General features: G+C 37.5%; 1 long non-coding RNA gene across 1 annotated transcript in view; it reads left to right on the top strand.

The window, feature by feature from the left end:
* Positions 1 to 16,653, top strand: part of LOC308694995 — a 102,520-nt gene extending 85,867 nt beyond the window's left edge. Inside the window, exon 3 of the long non-coding RNA XR_014030656.1 lies at positions 16,163 to 16,653. This is a non-coding gene — a long non-coding RNA (uncharacterized lncRNA). The remainder of the gene's footprint in view (positions 1 to 16,162) is intronic.
* Positions 16,654 to 18,921: the final 2,268 nt, after the last annotated feature.

Raw genomic sequence — 18,921 nt, 5'->3', positions numbered from 1 at the left:
AGTAAACATGAGGACATTTGTGATTACATGGGACAATGTTGCATTCCAGCATTCACATGCAATCACTAACTGGTGTAGCACAAAAATCCCCGTAAAAAAACGGTAATATTCCGGCAGCTGGGGTGCCAGAAAAAAACTGAATTTTACATGACATTTACATGTTTTTCATGTAATTTTACACAGGAAATGTACATTTGCAGTCTATTTCTGTAATTTGATGGGCTTTTTTTTACCACATTTCAAAAATACATGAAAAATCTGTAAAATAAAACAGTAAAATTCCGTAAAACAGTTTTTTTTTTTTCACAGTGTGATTTCCCTTTTTTCTTCCTCTGTACTCTCCTTTCCTCAACCCCATTGAGGAATTTTTTTCTGCTTGGAGGAGGAGAGTATATGATCATCTGCCACATGACCAAAAGTCCCTCCTGGATGCCATAGATGCTGGTGCATAGACATCTCAGGGTGGATAACGCATGCCACGCGTTTCTATCCAAGGTGTAAAGTGAGAGACAACATACGATGTGATGTAGACGAGAACATGTGGCCAAATGCTGAAGATCGTATCGATTAGAACAGGACTTCTTTTTTTCTGTGCCTTTTTTTCTGCCATTTTGTTTTATTTTTGCACACTTTAAACCAAAGGACATGTATGTTTGTCTTTTTTGTTTCGTTTTGGTGATCACTGACAGCAATTTCATATTGCTAATAAAGATTTTACTGCAGCAATTCTGTCACTTACTGATTTTTTTTCTTTTCAGTTGTACATTCTATAAAGTATTGATAACTCCTTAGGTATTATGTTGTACACATACTATCTAATGCACCATGAATTCACACACACACACAGCTGAATGAATAAAACAAAATGGATTTCATACTGTATGTTCTATACAGATAGAACTGAAACATGACAAGTTACAGTTTTTCTCGATTGCTTAAACCCATTTGCCCACTCTGACATAACATTTTCAAAACAGTTAACACACAGGATAAAACTGAAGCTCAATGGCCAAAATGACTCATTTTGTTAGCAAAATGCTCTAACACTCACAAAACATTAAAACCATGCAACATAAGCAAATATTTCCATCAAACACCACAATGTGATCAAATTAATTTATTCTTTCAATCAACCATTACACAATGGACAACAAAATACAAATTACAACCATCAATATGAAATATGATACTTTACAAACTCAAATGGATACTGAAAAAAAAAGCTACCAAAGGAAACTTATGGGTGGAAATACCTTTAAAAAAAAAAGAAAGATAGCCTATATATTATCTTTCACATTTAGTCCATTCGTTCTTGACGATTATGCCACAGGTTCTCATCAACATCGCATTGAATGTTTTCCCTTGCAATGTACCGAGGGAAATACCTCCTTGCATGGCGTATCCATCCCTGGCAGTCCTCTGCACCTATTGCCAGGCAACCAGCATTCATTGCCTCCAGGAGGGGGATCTGCTCATATAGCCGGTGATCATACACCTTCCACCACCAAGCAGAGAAGAACTCCTCGATAAGGTTCAGAAAAGGCGAGTATGCAGGGAGGAATCGCATCATAATGTACCGAAAACTGGTCTTACTGTCCACAAATTAATGTTAGAAGAACAGCAAATGAAATATCATCTTGCCCTTAAATCCACCAGAGAGGAATATTACTCGCGTATGATTAATGAAGGTGCAGGTAATCCAAGATGGATGTGTTAATAATATGATTTGTGATCATATTATGTGTGATCATATAATGTGATTTGTTAATAATACAATTAACAAACTTCTTAAACCTCATAACCAAAACATTTGTTCCTCTATTGGGATGTGTAACAAATTTCATAAATACTTTACAGAGAAAGTTCAAGATATCTATAGCTCCATGGCTACTGGTCCCTCTCGTCTATCCAACAAGCCCCATTCTATACATTTATCTTCTACTTTCAGCAATTTTGTCACTGTTACCACAGATGATATTTCAAAACTGGTCAGGTCTATGAATTCATCTACATGCTCTCTTGATCCCATACCTACTGAGATTTTGAAAAAGTGTCTAACACTATTGTTGGCCAATCCAAGATGGCCGCATGTGTTTGTCTCTATTCATTTGTCTAAGTTTGCCATAGTCGTTATTGGTGTGTTTATGCCATCTCTTTTATACTTTTATATTTTTGGCTTTTACTTAATTAACCCTAGACCATCCCATGCTGTAAAAATGTGGGTATATATGCCGTTATGCCTACTTTGTTCCGTGGAATGGAAGTTGCCTATGGTTGGTGTGAGCGACGTATCGTCTGCTGTCGAGCAGGAGGGACGTTCATCTGCGCCGTATCTGTGGGCTGCGTGTGCTGATGCCGCTGTCGGGCGGATTGGGGAGCCGTTCGCGGTTGGTGTGGATGTCGTGTCGTTTGTTGGCGGTTGGGAAAGACACACACCTGGATTATGTCTGTGGGCTTCGTGTGCTGAGACGGCTGTGGAACAGACCGGAGTTTCGGCTGTGTAATCATTGAGGGGTCTTGACATTTCCTCTTGGTGGTCTGTTTGGTTACGAGATTCACCACAGAGGTTTTATTGCCTACTGGTAAGAGGAAATGGAAAACTGACTCATCATGCTACATCTATTTGCGACGACAGCAATCCGAGTCGCGGTGTGGCGAGGAGAAAGTAGTTCGTGCTTCTGCTGTTGCTTTCAGGTATTCACCCCAACCCAGGCCCAGAGTTGGCCCAGCTTCAAACACCAGAGGAACTTAAATCAAGTAATGGCATACGATTCTTTCATCTTAATGTGAGAAGTTTGGTAAATAAGATGGATACAGTGCGAATCTGGGTAGATTCGACTGATGCTGACATCATAATTCTCACGGAGACTTGGCTGAAAAAATCAATTACAGATGATATGATACACATTAATGGATATAATGTTTTTAGAGCTGATCGTAGTAAAAAAGGAGGAGGGGTTGCAGTTTACACTAAAGTAAGTATGAATTGTGTTTGTAGTCAGTCAGTTAGTTTCTCAAAGTGTTTTGAACTGTTAGCTATTAAAGTATCTTTACCTAATGGGTCTGATATGATGGTGGTCGGTTGTTACCGCCCACCTTCAGCTTCAAGTGAGGCAACTTCATTGCTTACGGATATGCTTCACAATTGGACTAACTGTGATTTAGTCATAATGGGGGACTTAAACTGGGACTGGTTGTCTCCGTCATCAGATTATTTTAAGGATGTTTGTAATTCTTTGTGTTTAGAGCAATTGATAAATTCACCAACTCGCCTAAATGGAAAGGATATGAGTAAATCATCATTGATTGATGTTATTTTAACTAATATACCCCATGTTTTCTCTGCAATAGGAATTTTTTTTAATGATGTTAGTGATCATTGTGCAATATCTTGTGTGAGAAATTTTAAGATGCCTTTAAGTTCACCCAGATTTATATTTAAACGTCAATTTAAAAACTTTAATGTACAAGCTTTTTTGCATGATGTATATAATAGCGATTTACAATTAGTTTCAGTTATACCTGATGTGGTTGATGCTTGGGATTATTTCAAATCTATCTTTCTAGAAATTTGTGATAAACATGCTCCGTTACGTAGATTTCGGGTGAGAGGAAGAAATAATCCTTGGTTTAATGAATCCGTCTCTAATCTTATTAAGCAAAGAAATATAGCTTGGTCTAAAGCAAAGAAAACAAATGGTGAGGAGGATTGGTCTCAATATAGATTATTACGAAATAAGTGTACAAAATTGATAAAAAGTGCGAAGAGTCAGTATTATTTAAATTTGATTAATGATAATGTGAATGATCCTTCTAAATTTTGGAAATTAACGAAATCTCTTATTGGATTAAAAACATCTACTAATTTTCCAAAAGCTTTAAAACTGAACCAAAGATTAATTACAGATAAGGTTGATATTGTTAATATGTTTAATAGTCATTTTATTTCAGCTAGCTCGATAACAGACAACTCACTGGTCATTGATGAACAGGGAACTGATGAGTTGACTAATAGTGAATCAGATCTGTTTTCCTTTGCCCCTGTATTGCCGCCCCAAGTTCATAAACTACTCTTAAATTTAGACTGTAAGAAATCAGGCGGGTCAGATAAAATTGAATCAATTTTTTTAAAAGTCGCTGCAGATATTATTGCTGAACCTATTGCATCTATTTTTAATTTAAGTCTATCGACTAATGTAATTCCGCCAACTTGGAAATCGGCTATGGTTATGCCATTACTAAAAGGAGGCGATCCTTCCGATTTGAATAATTATCGTCCTATTTCTAAATTACCGGTTGTAGCAAAAGTTTTTGAATCGATTATAAATGATCAAATGAAAGAGTATCTTCTTAGTCATAATATTCTAAACGCATTTCAGTCAGGATTTAGAGCGGGCCATAGTACGATAACAGCTACTACTTTAGTTACTAATGATTTAATCACTGCTCTCGATAAGAGACAGCACTGTGCGGCCTTATTTGTTGATTTGACAAAAGCGTTTGACTTGGTAGATCATGCCCTGTTGTTGCAGAGGCTTAGAAGTATAGGCTTCGGTAATTCGGCTGTGAGTTGGTTTAAAAACTATTTATCAAATAGAACACAATGTGTTGCTGTAGAAAATTACACCTCAGCCATGGTAATAGTTAAGAAGGGTGTCCCGCAAGGTTCTTTACTGGCACCACTTCTTTTTTCTATTTTTATTAATGAATTGGGACAGGGAATACAATCGGCAAAGCTACATTTTTATGCTGACGATACAATTATTTATTCCACTGCATCCTCTGTGTCTCAGGCTATTGAAATTCTTAAGGATTCTTTTTATACTTTTCAGCTTGCTTTGCTAAAATTGAAATTAGTCTTAAATGTAAATAAAACAAAGTATATTATTTTTACACGCAGCCGTTCTATGTCCACTGTCCCGCCTATTCTGACTATTGAAGACTTACATATAGAAAGAGTACCAACTTATAAATATTTAGGAATATGGCTTGATGAGAAGTTAGCCTTTGATGTTCATATTAATTACTTGGTGAAAAGGCTTAAACCAAGATTGGGTTTTCTTTTTCGGGAAAAAAAATGTTTTTCCTTTACAGCTAGAAAGAGAATTATACAGAGTACTTTGTTACCTATTTTAGATTATGGTGATATTGTTTATATGCACGCTTCTACATATTTATTGAAAAGACTGGATGGTGTTTATCATGCTGCATTGCGTTTTATAACCAATTCTTGTTCACGTACTCATCATTGTTTGTTGTACAACTATTTGGGTTGGTCCTCTTTATTTCAAAGGAGGAAATCAAATATGTTAGTATTTATTGTAAAGACATTGATGGGTATGCTTCCAAATTACATCACTAGTCTTCTATGTTTATGTAGAAAGAACTATAGCACCAGATCATCTAATGGGATTAAATTAGTAGTACCTAGGGTACATTCAGAGCATGGAAAATCATCTTTCGCTTACTATGCCCCATGGCTGTGGAATGAATTTTAAGCTATTGTTCCACTAGAAACAATTCCTCCTTTGAATATATTTAAAAATTTACTGCAGTCTAAAATGAATGAATCATGTTGCTGTTTTACTTAATTTATTGATTTATGATGAATGTTGTACTTTGACTGTCTAGAATGTTTTATATGTGTCATATGTTTGTAAATGTAGTATGGCCATCTTGGCCAGGACTCCCTGGAGGAAGATATTTCTTTAATCTCAATGGGACCTTCCTGGAAAAATAAAGGATAATAATAATAATAATAATAATAATAATAATAATAATAATAATAATAATAATAATAATAATAATAATAATAATTGTGCCCCTCTATCACTGGTATTATTAATCACTCTTTATTAACTGGTCAGGTCCCTTCGGCCCTTAAGTTAGCTGCCATCACACCAGTCCCTAAAAAGACTGGTTGTGATGTGGAGGATTTGTCTAACTATAGGCCTATCGCCCATCTACCTTTTCTAGCTAAGGTCTTGGAACGAGTTGTAGCTGGCCAGCTACAGCAATACCTGTCCATTAACAATCTCCTAGAACCATTTCAGTCCGGATTTAGATCAGGCCATAGTACTGAGACTGCTCTCGTCCGGGTCACAAATGATCTTCTCACTTCTGCTGATATGGGTGCCTGTAGTATTTTAGTATTGTTGGACATCACTGCTGCTTTTGATACAATATCTCATGCTGTCCTTCTTGAAAGACTGTCTGTATGGCTAGGAATCTCTGGTACTGCTTTTGAATGGTTTACATCTTATCTCACTGATCGTTTCCAGTTTGTGTCTTTGGGGGAAAACAAATCTTTACCAACACTAGTTCAGCAGGGTGTCCCACAAGGGTCTGTGCTTGGTCCCATCTTATTTAGCATTTATATGTTGCCTCTGGGAGACATCATTCGTAAGTGTGGGTTAGGTTTTCATTGTTATGCTGACGATACGCAGATCTATATATGCACCCTAATCCTAATCTTGCAGTTACAGCCCTTAGCACCTGCTTGGATGAGATAAAAGCCTGGATGCATGACAATTTTCTTAAGCTTAACCAGGCAAAAACAGAACTTCTTTTCGTCGGTACTCCAACATCTTTACTCAAACTTAACATTTCTGAGCTCAGTACTGTAAATGACATTGTTACACCGTCTCTTCAAGTGCGCAATCTTGGCGTTATTTTCGATCCTGAACTTATGTTCGATGCACATATAAAAAAGGTATCAAAAACGGCATTTTTCCATCTTAGAAATATCGCTAGACTACGACCTTTTCTATCGCTGCCAGATGCAGAAAGGCTTATTCACGCCTTTATTACGTCGAGGCTCGATTACTGCAATGCACTCTATTCTGGTCTCCCAAATAAATCCATCCAAAAATTACAATATATTCAAAATTCTGCTGCCCGGTTATTGACACATACAACCACTCGTCAACATATTTCTCCGGTACTCTTCGATTTGCATTGGCTGCCAAAACAAGCACGTATCGATTTCAAAATATTGATTTTAACATATAAACCTATTCATGGGACGGCCCCTGCATATCTCTGCAGTTTAGTTACCGCTCATACTCCGGCTCGCTCTCTTCACTCTTCCAGGTCATGCATCCTCCAGCAGCCTCGATATAAACTAAAGTCCATGGGTGGTCGAGCATTCTCGGTCTCAGCACCACGTCTATGGAATGCACTACCACCGGAAATTAGAGACTCTCCAACATTGGATTGTTTTAAGAACTCTTTAAAGACACATCTTTTTAGAGCTGCTTACTGTAACTGAATGCTTACTTTTTATTGTATTTCCTTGTAGTTGTTATTCTCTTTGTATATTGTAGCGCTTTGAGTCTAAGAAAAGCGCGTTAGAAATAAAATTTATTATTATTATTATTATGACTATCAGCCACATGACCAGATGTCCCTCCTTGAAGCCATGGATGCTGGCTCCAAGGGTGGATCCGACATACCAAGCAGTTTTATCCCAGGTGCATCGCCTTGGATGATATCAGATGTGATCTTGATGAAAACATGTGGCCTAACATTTTGTGGTGGTCCCCCCCCCCCTTTTTTGTTTGTTTCATGGATATTTTGTTCACTGTAAGCAATACTGTAAAACTTTTTCTGTTCTATCATACTGTGTTTCTACTGTACCTCCTGTAGAAAACAGTAAAGGAATAAAAACTGATTTGCTTTTTACTGGAATGCTTATGAATGTGAACAGTACTGTACATGTGGACATACAGTTCCCAACCAAGAAATTTTGTGTACAACGGTGAATTGCACATTTTGCATGCAAATACCGGTAAAACTGAAACATAAAAGTCTATGCAGTTTTAGTAATGTCAACAATAGCCAGTATTTTGAAACCTGGTGTACTTTGATTGAGAGCATGTACCTTGTGAAGTGAAAACAAGTGTTATTCTTTGACAGAGTAATTTCATTTTGAGTCAGATTTCCAGTGTTTTGGTAAAGTTAGTGTGTGCAGAGAAACATGTGTTCTGTTTTGAAATGAAGAGTTAGTATATATTTAACAAAATGTGTTTTTGAGAAGACAATTAACCATTTGGCCAATTGTGTTTTGTAGGTGTAAGTCTGTGTTAAGAGTTTAGAAAAAGTATCTGAAGTATGGGTAAGCGCTTGTTAGCGATTGAAAAAAACTGTAATATTCTTGAGCATGTTTGTGCCTGTCAGGCGTCTGTGGAAAAGTGTTCATTGAAAGGAACATGGAGACCCTCCTCCAAACTCTAGTATCCAGACATTATGGTGTCAAAGCAGTAAAGGAGCCGTGTGTGTGTGTGTGTGTGTGTGTGTGTGTGTGTGTGTGTGTGTGTGTGATACTCGACTCCCCCATCCTACGCATTCCACAACGCATTGAACACATTGCTAGGTTTGTGTTCATGGACTAAAAGTCTTAATAAAAACAATATTCTACATCGGTTAGTCTGTGGAAAAACTTGACTTGAACTTAAACTATTTATCGGGGGTATGTAAAATAATTCGAAATTATTTCGACTTGGTGCGTCTTTGATCATCCACCATTGCTGATGACGTGCACCGCTCGCGCCGTCTGGGGTTAGACCTAACCCTAACCTAACCCTAACCCTAACTTTTTGCAAATGAACATATTGATTTGTGCTGCTGTTTATTTTTAAAGGTTTTATGATTATTGTCCGTTTTGATTTAATTTAGTTACAGCAATGAATGTAGTTATTAGAAAGTCAAACTGTATTTCAAGTCAAGTCAAGTATATTTGTATAGCGCTTTTCACAATACAAATTGTATCAAAGCAGCTTCACAGTATTAAATTAAAATAATACAACAAGGTTTGTTTCTAGTGGAATTTATTGATTGATAAAAATAAATTAATATTCCCAAAATATCCCCAACTGAGCAAGCCAAAGGCAACAGTGGCAAGGAACCGAAAAACTCCATCAGGTGACCTAATGGAGAAAAAAAAACCTTGGGAGAACCCAGGCTCAGTCGGGGACCAGTTCTCCTCTGGCGTTTATGAACTAGAGACCGGATTTAACTGTAAGATTAAAAATATTATATGAATGCCTGGCTGAAGAGATGCGTCTTTAATCTAGTTTTAAACTGGGAGAGCGAGTCTGAGCAACGAACAGTATCAGGAAGACTATTCCAGAGTTTTGGTGCTAAATGTGAAAATGCTCTCCCTCCTTTGGTGGATCTGGATATCCTACTGTAGGTATGACCAGAAGCCTCGAATTTAGTGATCTTAAAGAGCGCGATGGATTATAGGGCGATAGAAGATCCGTTAAATAGACTGGAGCTAAGCTGTTTAGGGCTTTATAAGTCAGTAGCAATACCTTGTAATTAATACGGGACTTTATAGGTAGCCAATGCAGTGATGTTAAAATCGGTGTTATATGATCATATTTTCTTGATCTAGTAAGAACTCTAGCGGCGGCATTTTGGACTAACTGTAGCTTGTTTATTGAGGATGCAGGACAACCGGCTAATAAAGCATTACAGTAATCTAGTCTCGAGGTCATGAACGCATGAAATAACTTTTCTGCATCAGAAACTGATAGCATGTTACGTAGCTTAGCAATGTTTCTAAGGTGGAAAAAGGCTGTTCTTGTAACATATGAAATATGATTTTCAAAAGACAGGTTGCAGTCTAATATAACACCCAGGTCTTTTACTGTAGAGGATGAAGTAACAGGACATCCTACGATGTTAAAGTTGTAGTGTGAGAGGTTTTGTAGGCGTTTTTTTGAACCGATAAGTATTACCTCTGTCTTGTCTGGATTTAATAAAAGAAAATTACGCGTCATCCAATCTTTTATGTCTTTAACGCACTCTGTCAATTTGGATAATTTAGCGTTTTCATCCGGCCGTGATGAAATATATATTTGAGTGTCATCAGCATAACAATGGAAACTAATTCCATGTTTCCTTATAATATTTCCAAGTGGCAGCAATAATAGTGGGCCTAACACAGATCCCTGCGGCACTCCATAGTTTACTGGAGTTACCTATTTCAATTATGATTGTAAGAAATAACAGTATTATCTTTTTTTAGTAGAGCAGTTTTATAGTCTTTTATCATCTATCCTGACTCAAATAATGTGTTTCTAACAGCAAACACTCAGAATAAAGTGAGATGATCTGCTGATGATCCTGAATGAGTGTTGATAGTCTGAGGCTCATCAATATTAACAGATCTGCTGAAAACACTCTCTTTTTTTTGTAAGTCTTGGAGGTTTACGGTGCAAAAAGAACAAAAAGTTGAAGGAGAATGAGCAGAATTTAGTTATTTATCTGATTCTATTAAAATTATTGCTAATCTTTAACTTTTTATTCTTTAAAGGTAAAAGTCTTTCTTGGAACTAAAACATAGGATTCAGCCAGAATGGTTTAAGTTATAATTACTTTAGCTTTTAACATTATCAGTAATAAGAGGAAAGATTCTCAAAGCCTTTAAAGCAGGCAGAGTTGTGTATTACTTAAATATACCGACAGAATGGACCAACATACTGTGTAGAAAAACTTTCATTTTCTTCTTATACCCTGAGAAAGGGATTGTTAAGCATGAGTGCAATATCAGCACTGAAACCTAAAGACCATAAACCTGAAGGCAAATGGCTGGTGATCAAGAGAAGAAGTACATTAACATATTCTCCTCAGTGCATCGTACATTACGACACTTTAATATTTCTATTAAGTTCAACACAATTCTGTTCAGTTTATAAACTGTCAGATGAGACTAAACATGTTAGGACACACACAAAAGTATGTAGTGGGAAGAAGCGTGTTTGTCCTGTGTTAGAGGTGTAAGAGACACAACAGTCCTCAATCTGCATAATGACGATTCCCAGCATTAGCATACTGTGATGATGAGGCCATTGTCCCTCATTTAATTCACATGAATTCTTTTAAAGTGACAACGGCTGTACTTGGGCATTAAATGGCTAGTTATACCCATATTTCACGTCAATAGTTCCTGTTTTCACCTCATTTATTATGCTGATGTCTTCAGATCTCCTGTAAATTGACACTTAAAGCTCATTTCATTGGCGTCAACAGACTTGAGGGTATTTGTTGGCTACAAATATACATTTGTTTCTGTTCATGCAACTATTCAACTATTCTCACCATTGTTATTTATTTTCGAATTGACTACATTATTTTTGCTCTTTTCTGTATTTCTAGATGTCTGCCTATTTAATGAAGAAGCAGGATAATGTTCAGGTTAGCAATAAAAAAAGTTGTGTATTAGCACCAGTTACTTTACAGTAGACAGAAAAACCAAAAATACATGCTTATGTGTGATATTAAGTATAAAAACAAACTCAGTAACAGATATATTTTTGATTTTTGGCAGATCAGCTCCTACCAAAATACATCATCAGTGAAACTCCTCCCATATCAATTACATCATCAATGAAGGTCCTCCCACATAAATTACATCATCAGTGAAACTCCTCCCATAGCAAATACATCATAAGTGAAGCTCCTCCCACAGCAAGTCTCCAATAAATGCTGTAAATTCCCATCAGCTACAAGTGAAGACGAGCATCAGAGCATCAGGAAGAGCTGAAATCTGCAAAGACTAAGTTTATTAAAGAGGACAGAGAGAACATGAGTGATCCAGAACCCTGCAGAATGAAACCCACTGAAGATACTGAAGAACAAAGAGGTTGGTGTTTATTCCTCATTCATTCATGATGCTGAAGAACATTTATGTTAGAAACATTCAAGCACTTCATCGCATTTAGATAATTAAACTATGAAATGGGTAAGAATGTTCTTGTTTGTTAGTTTTCAACAAATGGTCAATAATGGGAGGTTTTTTAACTTTTATACTGTTTGTCAACAAACTAAATATTCTAGCTATGTAACACATTTAAAGGGTTAGTTCACCCAAAAATGAAAATGATGTCATTAATGACTCACCCTCATGTTGTTCCAAGCCCGTAAGACCTCCGTTCATCTTCGGAACACAGTTTAAGATATTTTAGATTTAGTCCGAGAGCTTTCTGTTCCTCCATTAAAGTCAATAGAGATGCCACTGTTCACGTCCAGAAAGGCAATACAGACATCATCAAAGTAGTCCATGTGACATCAGTGGCTCAATCTTAAGTTTATCAAGCGTCGAGAATACTTTTTGTGCGCAAAAACAAACAAAAATAACGACTTTATTCCACTATTCATTTCCTTCTGTCTGGGCCTCGTAGTGTTTTTGCGCAGCGTGTCTGTGTTGCACGTCATCACGCATCACACATGACCAGCGTCGGCCAATAGTGAGCCTACGTGTAGACGTGCAACACAGACACGCTGCGCAAAAACACTACGAGGCCCAGAGAGAAGAAAATGAATAGTGGAATAAAGTCGTTATTTTTGTTTGTTTTTGCGCACAAAAAGTATTCTCGACGCTTGAGCCACTGATGTCACATGGACTACTTTGATGATGTCTGTATTGCCTTTCTGGATGTGAACAGTGGCATCTCTATTGACTTTAATGGAGGAACAGAAAGCTCTCGGACTAAATCTAAAATATATTAAACTGTGTTCCGAAGATGAACGGAGGTCTTACGGGCTTGGAACAACATGAGGGTGAGTCATTAATGACATAATTTTCATTTTTGGGTGAACTAACCCTTTAAATCTCATTCACAATTTATTTGCAACAATGTTGCCAATATCTTTTGACATTTTTCAATATAGTTATCATTATAATAATATTAGCAATTAACAGAGTAAACGACAAACTACAGTATATCAAGTAAATGAACTTTCCAGGTAAGGTTGCATTTCTTGTAAATAATAGAAGTTACTCATATTTATTGAGATTATTCTTCTTATAATAACTTTGGTAACATGGTTGATGAATACAGTAATACAGTCAATGCTACAGTTGGTGTAAAAACTGAGACAATGGATTGAGATTATTTTCTTGTCTTCCCATCATGCAGTAGAAGGAGCCCAGATGATGTCACTTCCTGAGTGTTACTCTGTTTTTAAAAGGAGGAAAATCATGTCAGGAGTAACAGGGTTGAGTGAAACATGTAGGACAAAGATAATGCTAATAAAAATGGCTAATTTAAAGCCACGGTCAGTGAAGACTTCCAGCATGTGGAATTTCTATGGACACTGTAAACTTGAGCTTGTGTTTCTGGTGTCCCACATTCACATGCGAATGATTGGAAGTCGGTGGAACAAAAAAGTCAAGTGTGACCCGCCCTCATTAATTAAAAAGTCTTAAAGGGGTCATATAATGGTACATGCACTTTTACAAGTTGATTGCACTGAAATGTGTGTTGGCAGTGCCTGTACACAACCATCATAAAATGATAAAAATCCATCCAGTGGTTTTTTTTATATATATGTTTGACCCTCTCTGAAATCAAGCCGTTCGACCGTGTGACGTCACACGGTCGGACGCCCCTCCCACGATTGTGATTGACAGCTGCAGCATTTCAATACAGACCCGCCCTCGCTCATGAGCGAGCTGTCAATCATAGTCCGCGCGTCATTGTTGATACCCTCACTGGAGCGCTGTCTATGAGCAGAATGGCGTCTGCGATTGTTCTTCGGTGTAATAAGGAACACAGCAGTCATTTGGATGTTCCTAAATCCGAACCGTTGAAGACGCAGTGGCGAGTTTTGTTTTTGAAGGGATATGCCCAAAGGATTGACGCGGGGATTCCCTCACGGGGATTCCCCACGATCCTCTGCGCTTTTGTGAATCATTTCACACCAGACAGCTTTACAAACGAGAAAAAACGGATCGGTACCAACGTGTTCCTGCTGAACCTCCAGAAGTGAGTGTGATGTTTTATTAACCTTTATATTAATATTTATATTAATCTTTGCAAATTTGCAAACCTTGCTGCACGCTTCATGATGAATGCATCTAAGGTTTACACTCCGGGTACATTACGGCATGTTTTCTATGTACGACGCTCTCAATATAATTCATAATCCCACGTTTATAATGAACAACGCGTGGTTATTGAGAAACGGTGTACGCACGCACAGAACAGAGGGGCGGGGTGAGCAAAGCTCATTATCATTTAAAGACACATGCACTGAAACAGCGTGCTGAAAACAGAGCTGTTTTTGACCAGGTGAAATTAGTGTTTTCTTACAATACTAATGAGAATTTTTAATTAAAGTATATTACAAACTTTTAATTTAGACCCTAAAGAATCATATTAGCTTGCAGAGGTGGGAGTAAGTCACACATGTGCAAGTCACAAGTAAGTCTCAAGTCTTAACCTTCAAGTCTCAAGCAAGTCCAAGTCAATTTTGTGAAAAGCAAGTCAAGTCAAGTCAAGTCACTGCTTTATGTCAAGAAAGTCAAGTCAAGTCGTAGCTTGGGTCACAAGTCACTGGCAAGTCATACAAACTTTTGATGATTTCACTGAATTTATATATTAAAATAAGTTAAAACTACATAAGCTGTGGACTATGGTTTTATTTGCAATTTTTTTTTAAATATGCATTTCCACATACAGCTGAGTGGTTACTACAATAAAAATAAAAAATAAATAAAATTTCAAACTACATAGCCTAAAATGTAAATGTAACTGAAATTAGGCTAACATTAAAGCATGAAAAATAAATATGCCTCAAACATTGCAGAAGACCATTAAAAGGTATTAAACAATTCACAATTCAAGTATAATGGTTCCTATGCCACCAAATGGCATTCTTCAAACTGGCATCCCCTTTATGGAACATGAACACATCCCAACAAGTTAGATCTTTCCTTTTTAACAAAAGAATAACAAGAAAAAAACAGTAATAATTGAATTGACACAAAACTTACACCTGTCAATCAGGTGGATTGACTATTGTACATTATTAATCTGTGTGAGTGAGTGATTTATTAATATTTGTGAATGATTGTGTGTGCATGTGTAAAAAGTGTATTGTTTGCATGTCCATGGTTGTGTTTGACTGTGTGTGTGTGTGTGTGTGTGTGTGTGTGTGTGTGTGTGTGTGTGAGAGAGAGAGAGAGAGAGAGAGAGAGAGAGAGAGAGAGTGATTTGATTGAGTGTGAATGATTCATTAATATTTGTGAGTGAATGTGTGTGCGTGTGTATGAGTGAAGAGTGTATTGTTTGTTTGCATGTGTGCATGGTTGTGCTTGCAAGTTTGAATTTTTGTTTTGTTTATTTGTGTATGCATGGTTCGGTTCGAAAGTCTGTATGTTTTTTTTCTTTGTGTGTAGGTGTCTTTTCACAATCTTTTAGTGGTATTAACTAGCGATTTCTTTTTACTTATATGCCCTATATACTAGCATTATAAGCTAAACAGTTTTCAGAGATAAAACTCTTTACATTCGATTATCATTAAAACAAATCCCAGAGAACGGTAGACTGTATAATGCATTATTAATTATTATTAAATTACAGTTACATTTTTTTTTATATTTCTTTTAACATTCAAGTCAACTCTGGGATAGCAGACTATATTGGTAGCATATAACTAGACAGTAGTTGCATGCAGGTAAGAAAAACTGGAATATGGCATCTTTTAACATATTTTAACCCGATTTTCATTTTCATTTTCAAGAAAATATTTTTTCTCTGTGCTTTTGTATATAAGGGATTAATTTATTCAGATCATAAAAAAAATCATTAATCCAAGGCACTCGAATATTATTAAAAATATATAGAAAGCCTTTATTTTATCATGGCTTTAATATTTTAAAATCAGGTGACAAGTACTTGCACAACTATGCGTTGTGGCTAATGAGCCTTTGTCAGGGTGTGTGACCAAAACCCCTTTCACACAGAGATTCCGGAAAATACACGGATAAAGTGACCCAAGATTTGACCCGGGTTCGTTTGATTTAGGTTCATTCACACTGCCAGTCTGGCAGTGCCAGTGATTTCCCGGAATCAGAGATTGTTCACACACAACCCGTAAAGACATGTAATGTCTTAGCAGCGTCTTAAGTTTGCTTATGAGCTGCGACCACGCTTGTGCATTTTTTTTCTCTCTGATTCGATCATAAACTTGCGCATTACGTAGGCTACCGTTTCACAGCAGGCGAACGATCCCGCGCTTCAGCGTCATCACTACGACACTGCATTATTACGGCTTTTGTTCACACAGCGCGCGTTCCTGCTGCGTCACGTGATTGTTGCGGTGCGTTCAAATACAGATATTTATTTTTAAAAAGACAAGTTATTTCGAGTCATTTACGCAGGCCCGGCTGCAGAATGAAATGACTGAGGGGGCATGTGAAATTGTTAAGGGGGCTTAACTTTATACCATCAATGAACAATACACAATAACTTGCTTAGTAAAAAAAGATAAGCCAGCTTCATTTATTATGCATATATTAACCCTTTCACGCTTAATTTTAATATTCTAACTGACTCTGAGTTTTTTCAAGGCGACTGTTATTTTAGAATTTAGAACGTTCCCCCTTAATGTTTCCATGGCAACGCGTCATATTTGTCACGTGACACACCGCGGATATATCGCTTTTATTTCCTTTTCCCTTTTTGATTCAAAATACTCACAAACTTGCTTATCATGTCATCAACTATCTGATAAAAAAAATGTGTATGTGAGTGTGTTTGGTCATTTAAAAACCTTTATAAATAATCTTGATCTTGATCTATAACGTGAGATGGCTGTTTCTTTGCGCCGCGTTCTGAGAATCCTGTGAGTCATCAATTTCTCCCGAAATACATGCAAGAAAGTGGAATAGAAGAATAGAGTAAACTACTTTATAGTTACTTCCACTGTGTTTGTCTGATATGATGAATAGCACACGTCGGCAAATTATATTTGAATAGATTGTTATTGCTGCTTCCACAGACATCAGTGTGTATTTTACAAACTCCAAATGTATTGTTTTACTAGTGCTTAATGTGTATTTAATTGTCTGAAACCTAAAATAAAAATTGTGAGGTTGAAAACACTGCATAGTTGTGATATATGACAGCGCTGAGCGCGTCCGACTCTGGCTCAGCGCCAACCAACGCGCGAAAGCACAGTTTGAATCTGGCAGTTATGTCACGTAACCGAACATTCTAAATCCCATATGTGGGACCGTACTCTCAGGGGCACTGAAATAAAAAAAAATCCCATATATGGGACTGTACCGCTCAAAAGGTTAAACATTTCATTTGTAACCATAAATACAAAAATGAAACTGAGGGGGCACAAATCAGATCTGAGGGGGCAATGCCCCCTTTTGCCCCCTCGTGGCGCCGGGCCTGCATTTACCTCAAGTCCGAGTCAAGTCTCAAGTCATGAATATCAAGTCAAAGTCAAGTCAAGTCTTTTATTAATATTTGTCAAGCAAGTCTCAAGTCCTAAAATTTGCGACTTAAGTCTGACTCGAGTCCCCCATCTCTGTTAGCTTGTACAAAAATGGCATTATATGACCCCTTTAAATAAAATAAATTGAATATCTAAAAGTTGTTGTGAAAATATGGAAGTATTGTATATTTTAATTGTTTCATTGATCAAATGTAATTGATAGTTCTCACCAGGGATGGAAATTAGCACCAGCCAAATGCGGGTGATTTTGTGTTGTGGCAGGTAAACTCACTTCACCTACCGGCCACCGTGGCGGGTAAATAAAAATAGCATACTGTTTCACACGCACGGCCAGGGGCGTAGTTTGTGGGGGGGTTGGGGGGGATATAACCCCCCCAATATTTAAATCTATGCATTACAACCCCCCCAATATTTATACCATGATCACAATATCAGGAGGCATACCAAAACTTCAACCCCCCCAATGTTCAAACCAAATCTACGCCCTTGCGCACGGCGGACACTTTTAGAGGAGGCACACCTTCAAAAAAAAAATGTGGCGTTGTAACAGCCAGGGGGGCAGGGTTTAATATTTTATTGAAGCTTCCCCGGGCGCCGCCATTGATTAGCGGACCCCCACCTACTGTTACCATTCCATTGACTCCCATTAATTTTGGCGTCACTTTGACAGCGAATAACTTTACATCTGAGGCGTTTAAAGACTCCATTTGTCCATTATTTATTTCTAAAGAAACACGAAAATGTATAAAAGGCTCCATTACCTTGTATCTTACGTTATGGCCCCATAGAAGCAGTTTTTGTAAAAATAGGCTAACGATTGCGTCATAACCTGCGACTCTCTGTCGCACAGTAGAGAGATTACCGTATGGACAGGAGGAGAAGCTCGCGGGCAATCAGGGGGACGTGGAGGCAAAATTACAAAGTAATTAATCAGAATAGTTAGCAAAAGTTGCTCCTGCTCCTAGCTCATGGACACCTCCTACTCACACTCTCCGTCTGCAAGTTTCGGAAGGGGAATGATTCAGATTTCTCTCGGCACAGCTACTAGAAGACAGACGGGTTGCTCAAATCACATCCACGTCGTCAAGCTCAGTGTGAGTCTGCGCAGTACGCTCAGCCATCAGGAAGTCAGTGCTTCTCACTTGTCTCCGTTGAAACCTATGGGGTCGCTGTGTCCATTTCTTTTACTGTCTATGGTTACATCGCAGGCGTTAAGAGGTCTGCAGAGAAAACATCTTTGCATTGACTTAACATTGAAATCACTCGCGCCTGACGCGCTATTCGCGTCCGGTGTGAATGGGAACGCAGCGGTGGAGCGTTTTTAAGATTTCCTCTCTTGAGGGTGGTTTCACTTTTTTGCGTTTTTAAGCCCCAAAAACGCCGTCGCCGTCTAAACGAAAGGCACATCTGATAAAATATTTTTACGTTTTCACCCGCGAGCGTTCTCGTGTAAACAGGGCCTAATAGTTTCATTGTTGGGACTAAAAACCTAAAACTGGAAGCCATAAAAGACCACGAATCATCCAAATGCCACATCCAGGTAAAAAAGAGAAATATATATATAAGAGAGAAAGAGAAAATGTCAGTATTTCATTGAGACTTGAGATTAAATAAACTGCTTAAAGGCATAGTTCATTTTAAAATTAAATGTTGGTATGT

The sequence above is a fragment of the Scardinius erythrophthalmus genome, assembly GCF_964197995.2.
Source record: "Scardinius erythrophthalmus genome assembly, chromosome: 8".
NCBI lineage: Eukaryota > Metazoa > Chordata > Actinopteri > Cypriniformes > Leuciscidae > Scardinius > Scardinius erythrophthalmus.
Note: the sequence above shows the minus strand (reverse complement) of the source record. Positions and strands in the feature narration are given on the sequence as shown.